This window comes from Colobus angolensis, unplaced genomic scaffold (genome assembly GCF_000951035.1).
Source record: "Colobus angolensis palliatus isolate OR3802 unplaced genomic scaffold, Cang.pa_1.0 Scaffold12, whole genome shotgun sequence".
Taxonomy (NCBI): domain Eukaryota; kingdom Metazoa; phylum Chordata; class Mammalia; order Primates; family Cercopithecidae; genus Colobus; species Colobus angolensis.
The window spans coordinates 10,339,078-10,349,640 of record NW_012113141.1 but is presented as its reverse complement, the minus strand read 5'-3'; the positions used below and the strand labels follow the sequence as shown (position 1 = coordinate 10,349,640).

The 10,563-nt window shown below is 37.9% G+C and overlaps 1 pseudogene; it reads right to left on the bottom strand.

Moving 5' to 3' along the window:
• LOC105502953 overlaps nucleotides 1–10,098 on the bottom strand; it is a 37,723-nt pseudogene extending 27,625 nt beyond the window's left edge.
• Between the last annotated feature and the right edge of the window lie 465 nt (nucleotides 10,099–10,563).

The window sequence follows — 10,563 nt, the reverse complement described above, 5'->3', positions numbered from 1 at the left end:
TGAGCCACCGTGCCCGGCCTACTGTATTTTTTAAAGTTATTTTCTTAGTGGTTGTTCTTTGGCTTGTAATACATATCTCACCAGAATCTGCTTCTAACTTAATCCTAATGAGACAGTTATATTCTCTCTTTATCTTTTTGTTATTACTTTTCATATCTCATATCTATATATGATAGAAACCCAATAATACATTGTTATAATTACTACTTAATATATTGTATGTTTCTTAAAAAAGCAGAAAGATGAAAGGAGAACAAGTATATATTTATATAGTTTTAAAACAGTAACCTTCACATTTATCATTTCTGGTTTCTTCATTTGCTTTTGTGGATTTTAGGTATAATCTATTGTAATTTCTCTATTCCAATATAGCTTTGTTCCAGATTGCCTCTTTTGTGCTATTCTCAAATATATTCTATTTCTGTGTTATGTGCTCACAAATACAATGATATGCATACACATTTATATAGTCATTTTTAAAATCAGGAGAAAATATAATAAATATTTATACCATATTTTATAATTGCATAATTACTTTTACTGGACTCAATTTTTCATTTGGATTTGAATTACTGTGTTGGATCACTTGCCCTCAGCCCAAAGATGTTCCTTAAGTATGTCTTGTAAGGTGGGTCTGATCTGACAGCAACAAATTTTCTAAATTTTGTCTATCTGGTAATACCTTCATTTTTTCTTTATTTTTTGAAAGAGAGTGTTGTTGGATGAACGATTCTTTTTTGCCTTTTTTTTTTTCTTTCAATACACAATTCTATTGCCCTCTGGCCTCCATAGTTTCTGATATGAAGTAAGTTGTTTATCTTAATAAGGATCACTGTATGTGAAGAACTGTTTTTTCTCTTGCTGCTTTCTCTTTGTCTTACATCATTTCTACTGTGACGTGTATGAGAATGAATCTTTTTTGTTTATTTTGCTTGAAGTCCATTAAGCTTCCTGAATGTGTAGAGTAAGGATTTTCATCAAATTTGGAAAATCCCAGGCCATTATTTCTTTAAATATTTTTTCCTGTTCCACTCTCTCCTCTCTCTTGTATCCTTAATGGTGTCCAACATCTGTTTATTCTACTTTCTGGTTAGACTCTGATTATTTTTATTTATTCTGCTTTTCTCTCCTTTGTACCTTTGTACTGTATTGCATTTTTTTTTTTTTTTGACAGAGTCTTGCTTTGTCGCCAGACTGGAGTGGTGTGATCTCGGCTCACTATAACCTCTACCTCCCGGGTTCAAGTGATTCTCCTGCCTCAGCCTCCCAATAGCTGAGACTACAGGCATGTGCCATCATGCATATTCTTTATCAATCTGTCTTCAAGTTAGCTGTTTCTTCTGACAACTGAAATCTACTACTGAGTCTTTCTAGTGCATTTTTTATTTTTGTATTGTGCTATTTCACTAAACATTTCCATTTTGTTCTTCTTTAAAAAAATAAAACTTCTTCATACTTATTGACACATTCTCTATCTGTTATGACATTGTCATCATATCCTTAACTTCTTTAAGCATGGTATTTTTAGCTCTTAGAACTTATTTGTAATAACTGTTTTGAGAGCTTTGTCTGCTAAGTCCAAATCTCAGCCCTCTTTCAGTAGTTCCTGTTGCCATCTAATGATCTTGTGTGTAGTTTACTCTTTCCCCTCCCTTTGCATGTCTCATATTTTTTGTAAAAAACTGGATATTTAAAATACTATATTGTAGCAACTCTGGATACTGATTTTTCTTCCCAATTATACTTTTTTGTAATTATTACTTTATATGACTTTATGTCTTATGAAGAAACCAAGAGAAGAAAGGAGAACAGCTATACATTATAAAGTTTTTTTAAATACTAACTTTATTAGTATAGTTTCTTAGGTACCTTTTCATTGTTGGTTTGCTTGTTGATTTGTTTACTCACTTACCTGAACTCATTTAATAAATTATGTTTCTCTCTGCAGCGTGACACCTTTGATGTTGCTCCCGAGAAGGTACAGCCTAGGGATGGAGAGGGTCACCCTGGGATTTACAGTGGTTTTGGTGGGACTCTCTGGCAGTCTCTTTATGGGTTTCCAAGTTAAGTTGCTTGCCTCTCTTGGTATCACACCCAGCCTGTTGGAGTAGGCTAAATTGTAGGCTGATTGCTCTATTGTTTTTAACAATGCCATGGTGCATAAATAGCTTCACAGTCTCATCTGATAATGTAAGAGTCCCTCCTAGGGGTAGTTTTTGAAGCAAGTCACTGAAATTTGTTTTGACTCCAAGAGGGCTCTTCTTGGCTTTTTTCCTGTTTTTTTTTTTTTTCTTTCTTTTTTTTTTTTCCTAGTAACTAGCTGACCTACAGTTTAACTGATGCTTTCATGGATCTACCAACATCCTTTTAATTGCTTACCTCTGCAATCTCCATTGTTTTTGAGAGTGCACTTAGGCTTGAACTTTTCTACAGTTTGTCCCAAATGAAGTCAGTTCCCCTGGAGAGAACATTGGATCTTTCTGTTCTTATGGGCTGATTTTTCTCCTGAGCAAAAATTTTAGGCCACTTCTCCAGAGGTAGGGGTGGGGACAGCGGCATGCTACTCTTGAGTGACATCTTGATTTATGGGCAGAGTGCTGGATGGAGGCAGCAGCCTCTGTTCTTTTCTTGCCTCCCCAGGCATGAAAACTTCACCTTACAAGGGTAATCAGGACTCCAGTATTCTTAGCCTTCTACACCTGAGCTACAGCCTTTACAAGAAGCAGGTGGGTAAAGGGAGGGATCTCCTGACCTCTTACCCACATTCACCTGGAATTTAGCCTCTGCTACATGGAAGTAAACGGTATAAGAAATGCTGGTAGCCTGCCTCAGCAAGAGAGATACAGTAGCACATACATGGGAACTGGATGTAGAGACCATCTTATTGACCAAGCTCAATCAGAAAGGCACTTCCACCACACTGAGCTGGAAAAGGGGAGAGAGGGATTAGGTCATGGTTCAAGTGCCACAGATACTCACTGTTCTTACCCAGATTTAATAGATTTTGTTAAATATTCTCAGAGACTTTAAATGGCTGTTCATTTTATAATTTTTACCAATTATAATTATTTCACTCAGGAGAGGATTTGCATGGCTCCTCCTGATACCATTCATGATGTTGTCTTCTTTGGGAAATTATTTTGCAAGATAGGAAAAAGCACAACCCACAAAACCAAAGTACATTTAATTGCATTCAACTTAAGAAATTATCTCATTAAAAAAGAGTGTAGCAGCAGAAAAAAAAAAAAGGGCACAGGTTAGGAGCAATTTTTTGAAACAAATATAGCCAGTAAAGAACAGGTATATAAAATATCTAAAGAAACCTCCACACTCAATAAAAAAGACAATCAAATGGAATAAAATTAATGATAGATGTGAATTGACAACTTGGAACATAAACTGACATGATCAGAATACTCCTACAAACACTCAACCTAGGTGATTATCTAAGCAATGTAAATTAAAACCACAGTGAGCTACTATTACATATCTATCAGATTAACAAGCATTAAATTATTTCATCAACATCTTGCAGTACCCAGATTGTAAATGCCAAATGCCATTCCCACTGAAACACACACACACACACACACACACACACATGCACACACACATACCAAGGATCCTTGGAGAAGTGGATAATTTCAGACCTGGGCCAGGATAAATATAAATGAGCATGCAATATCCTATTATAGAAAACAATAAGAAGGGTATCAAAACTGTCCAAGTGATTCAAGGTCCAACTCAACGAGGCTCCATCAGACAAAGTTGAAAAATCTGAGTATCAGAAAGAACAAGAACTGAGATGGATTGAACCCCATCAATTATATTTAAATTCATGAGCTTTTATACTTTATTATTTTGAATTTGAAATAATACAAAAATAAATTTATTAGTCATCATTGAAGAGTGGTTGTAAACCAACTCATTTTTTTCAAGAACAGATAAATATTATAAAACAAATAATTTTTGTTTCATCTTTACTGTATGAACTCTACTACTAAGTAACTCAACAGTAGAAGGCAAAGTTTCTCTTTATAGAAGTATTGCAGCTATTCAGTTAAGAAGGGGTGAGAAAATTAGAATTAAACACTTTGCAGCACCAAACAAATTATGAATATAGAGATTGAGTACCAACTGCTAAAATCACAAGGAATCACAGATAACCAGGCATTACAACGGAAAAATACAATACCAACCCTGTAGCCTATAGTCCTAACTAGCAACTTACTGGTCATATCAAACAACATCATGGAGATGCAATCAGCAAAATCCAGTCCGTGGGAAATTCTACAAGACAAAACATTTAATTTCTTTAACAAGTAAAGGAAGTGGGGAAACAGAAAATAGGAAAAGGAATCTGCAGGCCAAAAATATACATGAGACATTAATCATTTCCAATATGTGAATTTTATTTGATACTGATTAAAACTATTAGAAATGCTTATGATGATACTGACACTATTGGATATTTGTTGGTAACAATTTTTTTTGGAGATGTGGTAATGGCATTGTGGTCATTTCTTAATAAAAAAAATCTTAAAGTTGTAATACAATACAATATTTACAAATTAAATGATAACGATATTTATTTATTTATTTGAAACAGAGTTTCCCTCTTGTTGCCCAGGCTGGAGTGCAATGGTATGATCTCGGGTCACTGCAACCTCCTCTTCCTGGGTTCAAGTGATTCTCCTGCCTCAGCCTCCTGAGTAGCTGGGATTACAGGCATGTGCCACCACGCCTGGCTAATTTTGTATTTTTAGTACAGACGGGGTTTCTCTATGTTGGTCAGACTGGTCTTGAATATTACAGGCGTGAGCCACCACGCCCAGCCAATAATGATTTTTATGCCTGTGGTTTGCTAAAAAATGACATGTGATAAGGGAAGTGGATATCAGCACACATGGAACAATATTGACTATGAGATGATAATTCTTGAAACTGGGTAACGGATACTTAGGACTCATTATGTTTGTCTATTTTTTTATGTTTGAAAATCTCCATTAAAAGCTTAAAAGTTTTTAATAATACCATATTTTAGTAGCGATTTGGAGCAATGAGTACTCTTATACACTGCAGAGAAGAAGGGGAATGGGTTCACTTACGGGGCAGAAGTAAAGTAATCATTAGCATATTTAAGATGTACATCGGGGGCCGGGTGCGGTGGCTCACTCCTGTAATCCCAGCACTTTGGAAGGCCGAGGGGGGAGGATCACGGGTTCAACAGATCGAGACCATCCTGGCTAACATGGTGAAACCCTGTCTCTACTAAAAAAATCAAAAAAAAAAAAAAAAAATTAGCCGGGCTTGGCGGCAGGCGCCTGTAGTCCCAGTTACTTAAGAGGCTGAGGCAGGAGAATGGTGCGAACCCAGGAGGCGCAGCTTGCAGTGAGCCGAGATCGCTCCAGTGCACTCCTGCCTGGGCGACAGAACAAGACTCCGTCTCAAAAAAAAAGATGTACATCACCCACAACCAAGCAATTCTGCCCCTGCGTATGTGATAACTACGGAGGTGTTCTCCCAGATGTGCACAAGGTGGCAGGCAAAATACTTTCAGTGCAGCACATATATATTTGTGCCAAAAATTGGAAGCAGCCTTGATGTTCATCAACAGAATAGAGAGAGTGTGGTGTATTCATCAAATGCATTTCAATAGAGCAGTAAGAATTAATGAATTGTAGCTACATAAATCAACTCTGATGACTCTCACACAGATGCAATGCTAAGGTGAAAAAAAGAAAAAGCAAAAGAAAGTAAATTTTAGGGAAATTCACATATTTTTATAAAGCTTTAAATATATAACAATGTTATGCTCACACATATAGGAATAACTGGAGATGCTATACAATTATAATGATATGAAAAGAAGGATAGGTACCAAATCACGGGTGGAGAGTACCTGTCTAACAGAGAGAAAAATGTGTTTCAGGGAAGGTACAAAATAGGATTCAAATGTATGGGTCATCTATTAACTGTCATGCTCAGTTGAACACATATTACACAAGTGTTTACTTTAGTATTTTATAGCATTTTATATGCCTGAAGTTTCACAATTTTAAAATGTCAGAATGAGTGAAGGAACTGAGTAAAGGTTTTGAGTCTAGAAATGTAAAGCATGGAAGAGAGGACATAGGACCCAACCTATGCAGTCTCAGGAACGGCCATTGTAAGGAGATATTGGTGCTGATTCTTGAAGGGTAACAATGAAATGAGCAAATACTTTCTTCTAAGAAACAGAAAAAGAAAGAATGCTCAAAATAAGATAAGCCATTTTTTTTGTAGGGCCTGCAGGTCAAATATATGAGGCTGATTTTTTTTTTTAATAGCAAGGGAGCTAAGAATGGTTTTTACCTTTCAAAATTGTTGCATTTAAAATAGTGTGTTATGTTAGTCTGTTTGTGCTGCTTTAACAGCATACATATGATTGGGTAATTTATAAACAATACACATTTGTTTCTCACATTTCCTGAGGTTGAGAAGTCCAAGGTCAAGGCATCGGCAGGACTGGCAACTGGTGAGGGCTGCTGTCTGCTTCCAAGATGGCGCCTTTTTGTTGAATCCTCCAGAGTGGAGGAACGGTGTGTCCTCACATGATGGAATGTATGGAAGGACAAGAGAACTCTCCCTTCAGCCTTGAGCTCTTTCATAAGGGTGTTAATTCCATTTGTGAGGCCAGAACTTTCAGGACTTAATCACCTCCCAAAAGCAACACCTCTTAATACTGTTGCATTAGGAAATAAGTTTCAACATGAATTTTGGAGGGGACATTATCATTCGAACTATTGCAGATGGCTATATAAGTATCTATATAGTGTCCTGAGTTTTGCCTCTTGGTCCACAAAGTCTAAAATTTTACTATTTGGCACTTTAAGAAAAAGTTTGCCCAGCGCTAGAGCTTTAAATATTTGTTTCCCAGTACTTATGTATGTATCTTCCTGGTGCTGATACAGAAACAAAAAAATACCCTTAGTTATAAAACATCTTATGAGCTTAAGGGAGTAAGTGCAGTTTTATATTAGTCAGTGGCAAAGGATGGAAATAGAATTAAAACTGCCTTAAACAAAAAAGGTGGATTATTTGCTTATGCGTCTAAAAGTCCAGTATCACGGCTTTAGGCCAGCACGGCGAGCTCAGCGTGCTCAGTGACATCATGTGTTGTCTTTTTGTTTCTAGAGTCTGCCTTCTTCTGCACTGAGTTCATTCTCAAGCAAGCTCTCCTGTTTTGTTTTTATTTTTTTTTGAGAACAATATTACTTTAATACCAAAAACAAGATAAAGGCATTACAACAAAGTAAAATAGAGACCAGTATCCTCCTGTGCCTTCAACAAAATATTAGCAAAAAATATTCCCCAAAAAATTAGCTAATAAAATTCAACCATGTATAAATTACACACAATGGTCAAGTAGGATTTATTCAAGGTATGCAAGGCTGTTTCAACATTCTAAATCCAATCAATGTAATCCACCACATCTATAGATGAAAGAAGAAAAATTATATGGTTATATCAATTGCTGATAAAAATCTTCAGCAAAATAGAACTGGGGGCACTTCCTCAATTAGATAAAGAACGTCTACAAAACAAACAAACCTCCAGATAACATCATCCTCAGGGGGGAAGAATGGGTGCTTTCTCCTTAAGACCGAGAACAAAGCAAGAATGGCCCTTCTCCCCATTCTTTTTTATACCATACTTGAAGCCCCTAGTGTAATAGAATATAAAGCTAAAATAAAAGGCATGCAGTTGTGTAAGAAAGAAACCAAATTGTCTGTAGACAATGTGATTGTCTATGTAGAAAATACCAAATAATTTTTAAACCCTTCTGTAACAAATAAGTAAGTATAACAAAGTTGCAGGATAAAAAGTTAATATATAAAGGTCAACTGTTTTCGTTTTTGGTTTTTTTTTTTTTGAGACAGAGTCTCACGCTGTTGCCCAGGCTGGAGTGCAGTGGCGTGATCTCGGCTCATTGCAAGCTCCACCTCCCAGGTTCACGCCATTCTGCTGCCTTAGCCTCTCAAGTAGCTGGGACTACAGGCGCCCGCCACCAGCCCTGGCTATTTTTTTATTTTTTTTAGTAGAGATGGGGTTACATCGTGTTACCCAGCATGGTTTTGATCTCCTGACCTCATGATCTGCCTGCCTCGACCTCCCAAAGTGCTAGGATTACAGGCATGAGCCACTGCACCCAGGCAGTTGACTGTTTTTCTTTCTTTCTTTTCTTTTTTTAAACTATAGTTTAAGTTCTAGGGTACACGTGCACAACATGCAGGTTTGTTACATAGGTATACATGTCCCATGTTGGTTTGCTGCATCCATTAAGTCGTCATTTACATTAAGTATTTCTCCTAATGCTATCCCTCCTCCTGCCTCCTACCCCATGACAGGCCCTGGGGTGTGATGTTTCCCGTCCCGTGTCCAGGTGTTCTCATTGTTCAATTCCCACCTATGAGTGAGAACATGTGGTGTTTGGTTTTCTGTCCTTGCGATAGTTTGCTGAGAATGATGGTTTCCAGCTTCATCCATGTCACTGCAAAGGACATGAACTCATCCTTTTTTTGTGGCTGCATAGTATTCCATGTTGTATATGTGCCACATTTTCTTAATCCTGTCTATCACTGATGGACATTTGGGTTGGTTCCAAGTCTTCGTTATTGTGAATAGTGCTGCAATAAACATACGTGTGCATGTGTCTTTATAGCAGCATGATTTATAATCCTTTGGGTATATACCCAGTAATGGGATCACTGGGTCAAACAGTGTTTCTAGTTCTAGGTCCTTGAGGAATCGTCAAACTGTCTTCCACAATGGTTGAACTAGTTTACACTCCCACTAACAGTGTAAAAACGTTCCTATTTCTCCACATCCTCTCCAGCATCTGTTGTTTCCTGACTTTTCAACGATCGCCATTTTAACTGGTGTGAGATGGTATCTCACAGTGGTTTTGATTTGCATTTCTCTGATGACCAGTGATGATGAGCATTTTTTCATGTGTCTGTTGGCTGCATAAATGTCTTCTTTTGAGAAGTGTCTGTTCATATCCTTCGCCCACTTTTTGATGGGGTTGTTTGTTTTTTTCTTGTAAATTTGTTTAAGTTCTTTGTGGATTCTGGATATTAGCCCTTTGTCAGATGAGTAGATTGCAAAAATTTTCTCCCATCTGTAGGTTGCCTGTTCACTCTGTTGGTAGTTTCTTTTGCTGTGCAGAAGCTCTTCAGTTTAATGAGATCCTATCTGTCTATTTTGGCTTTTGTTGCCATTGCTTTTGGTATTTTAGTCATGAAGTCCTTGCCCATGCCTGTGTCCGGAATGGCATTGCCTAGGTTTTCTTCTAGGGTTTTTATGGTTTTAGGTCTAATATTTAAGTCTTTAATCCATCTTGTATTAATTTTTGTATAAGGTGTAACGAAGGGATACAATTTCAGCTTTGTACCTATGGCTAGCCAGTTTTCCCAGCACCATTTGTTAAATAGGGAATCCTTTCCCCATTTCTTGTTTTTGTCAAGTTTGTCAAAGATCAAATGGTTTTGTTTCTAGAGTCTGCTTTGTTCTGTACTGACTTCATTCTCAAGCAAGCTCTCCTGGTTTTGTTTGTTTGTTTGAGAAATGTTGTATTTAATGGTAAAGCTTAGCACACCACAGCACCAGGAATGACATGGAGTTGCAACAGCAGGGACAAGCAGGTGATCATCAGGGAGGGCAAAGAGGATGAGGAAGGCAGCCATCAAACAGAAGAGCCCCAAGGCCACAGGCAAAGCCCAGAATGACATAGGAGAAGAACTGCCACTTGAGAGACGGGTTTCTGGCATAGCCAATGAACAAGCTGCCAAACACTGTTCCAATGCCAGCCCCTGAGCCAGCAACACTTACTGTGGCTGCCTCAGCACCAATCGACTTGGCTGCTGTGTCAATGTCCTGTGAGACAGCACTGGTCTAGAACTCCCATCTGGCCACCTGGAGTAGGGAGCTGCTATAGGAAGGCTATTTGGATGAATTCTCTGGGCTATTCAAGAAGGAGGCAGACACAAGCCTGATTAGACCCCTGGTACAGCAGCACATCAGAGCTGGAGAAATGAGTAGTGCTGCGGTCTGCATTTTTTCAGTCTGCACTCCCACTGCACTGCAACCCCTGCTCAGTACACAGCACTCACCTGACTCAACATGACTGACTCACCTCCCAACTTTAGCCCTTGGCAATGGCAGCTCCAGGTTTATAACATCCTATTAATTATTAGTCCAGGAAACTTCCAAGGGGACATATTCCTTAACCTGACTTGGATTAAGTGCCCATCCCTGGATCTGGGTGTGGGTATTATACCTTCTTGAACACACAGCCAGAAAATATAGCAGACAATTTTCTAGAGGAAAATGACAGAACTGTTCCATAAGAAGAAAGAATAGATATAGGATAGGCAAAAACCTTCACACGTTCCCTTTAAACTCTGTGCAGACAATATTTTTTGTTTACTAGAAAGTTATTTCCCCTCTGCTCCCACCCCGGCCAAAACTGATGATAAACTGACTCTCCCCAACTCTTTGGGTAATATAAAGTTTTCTATA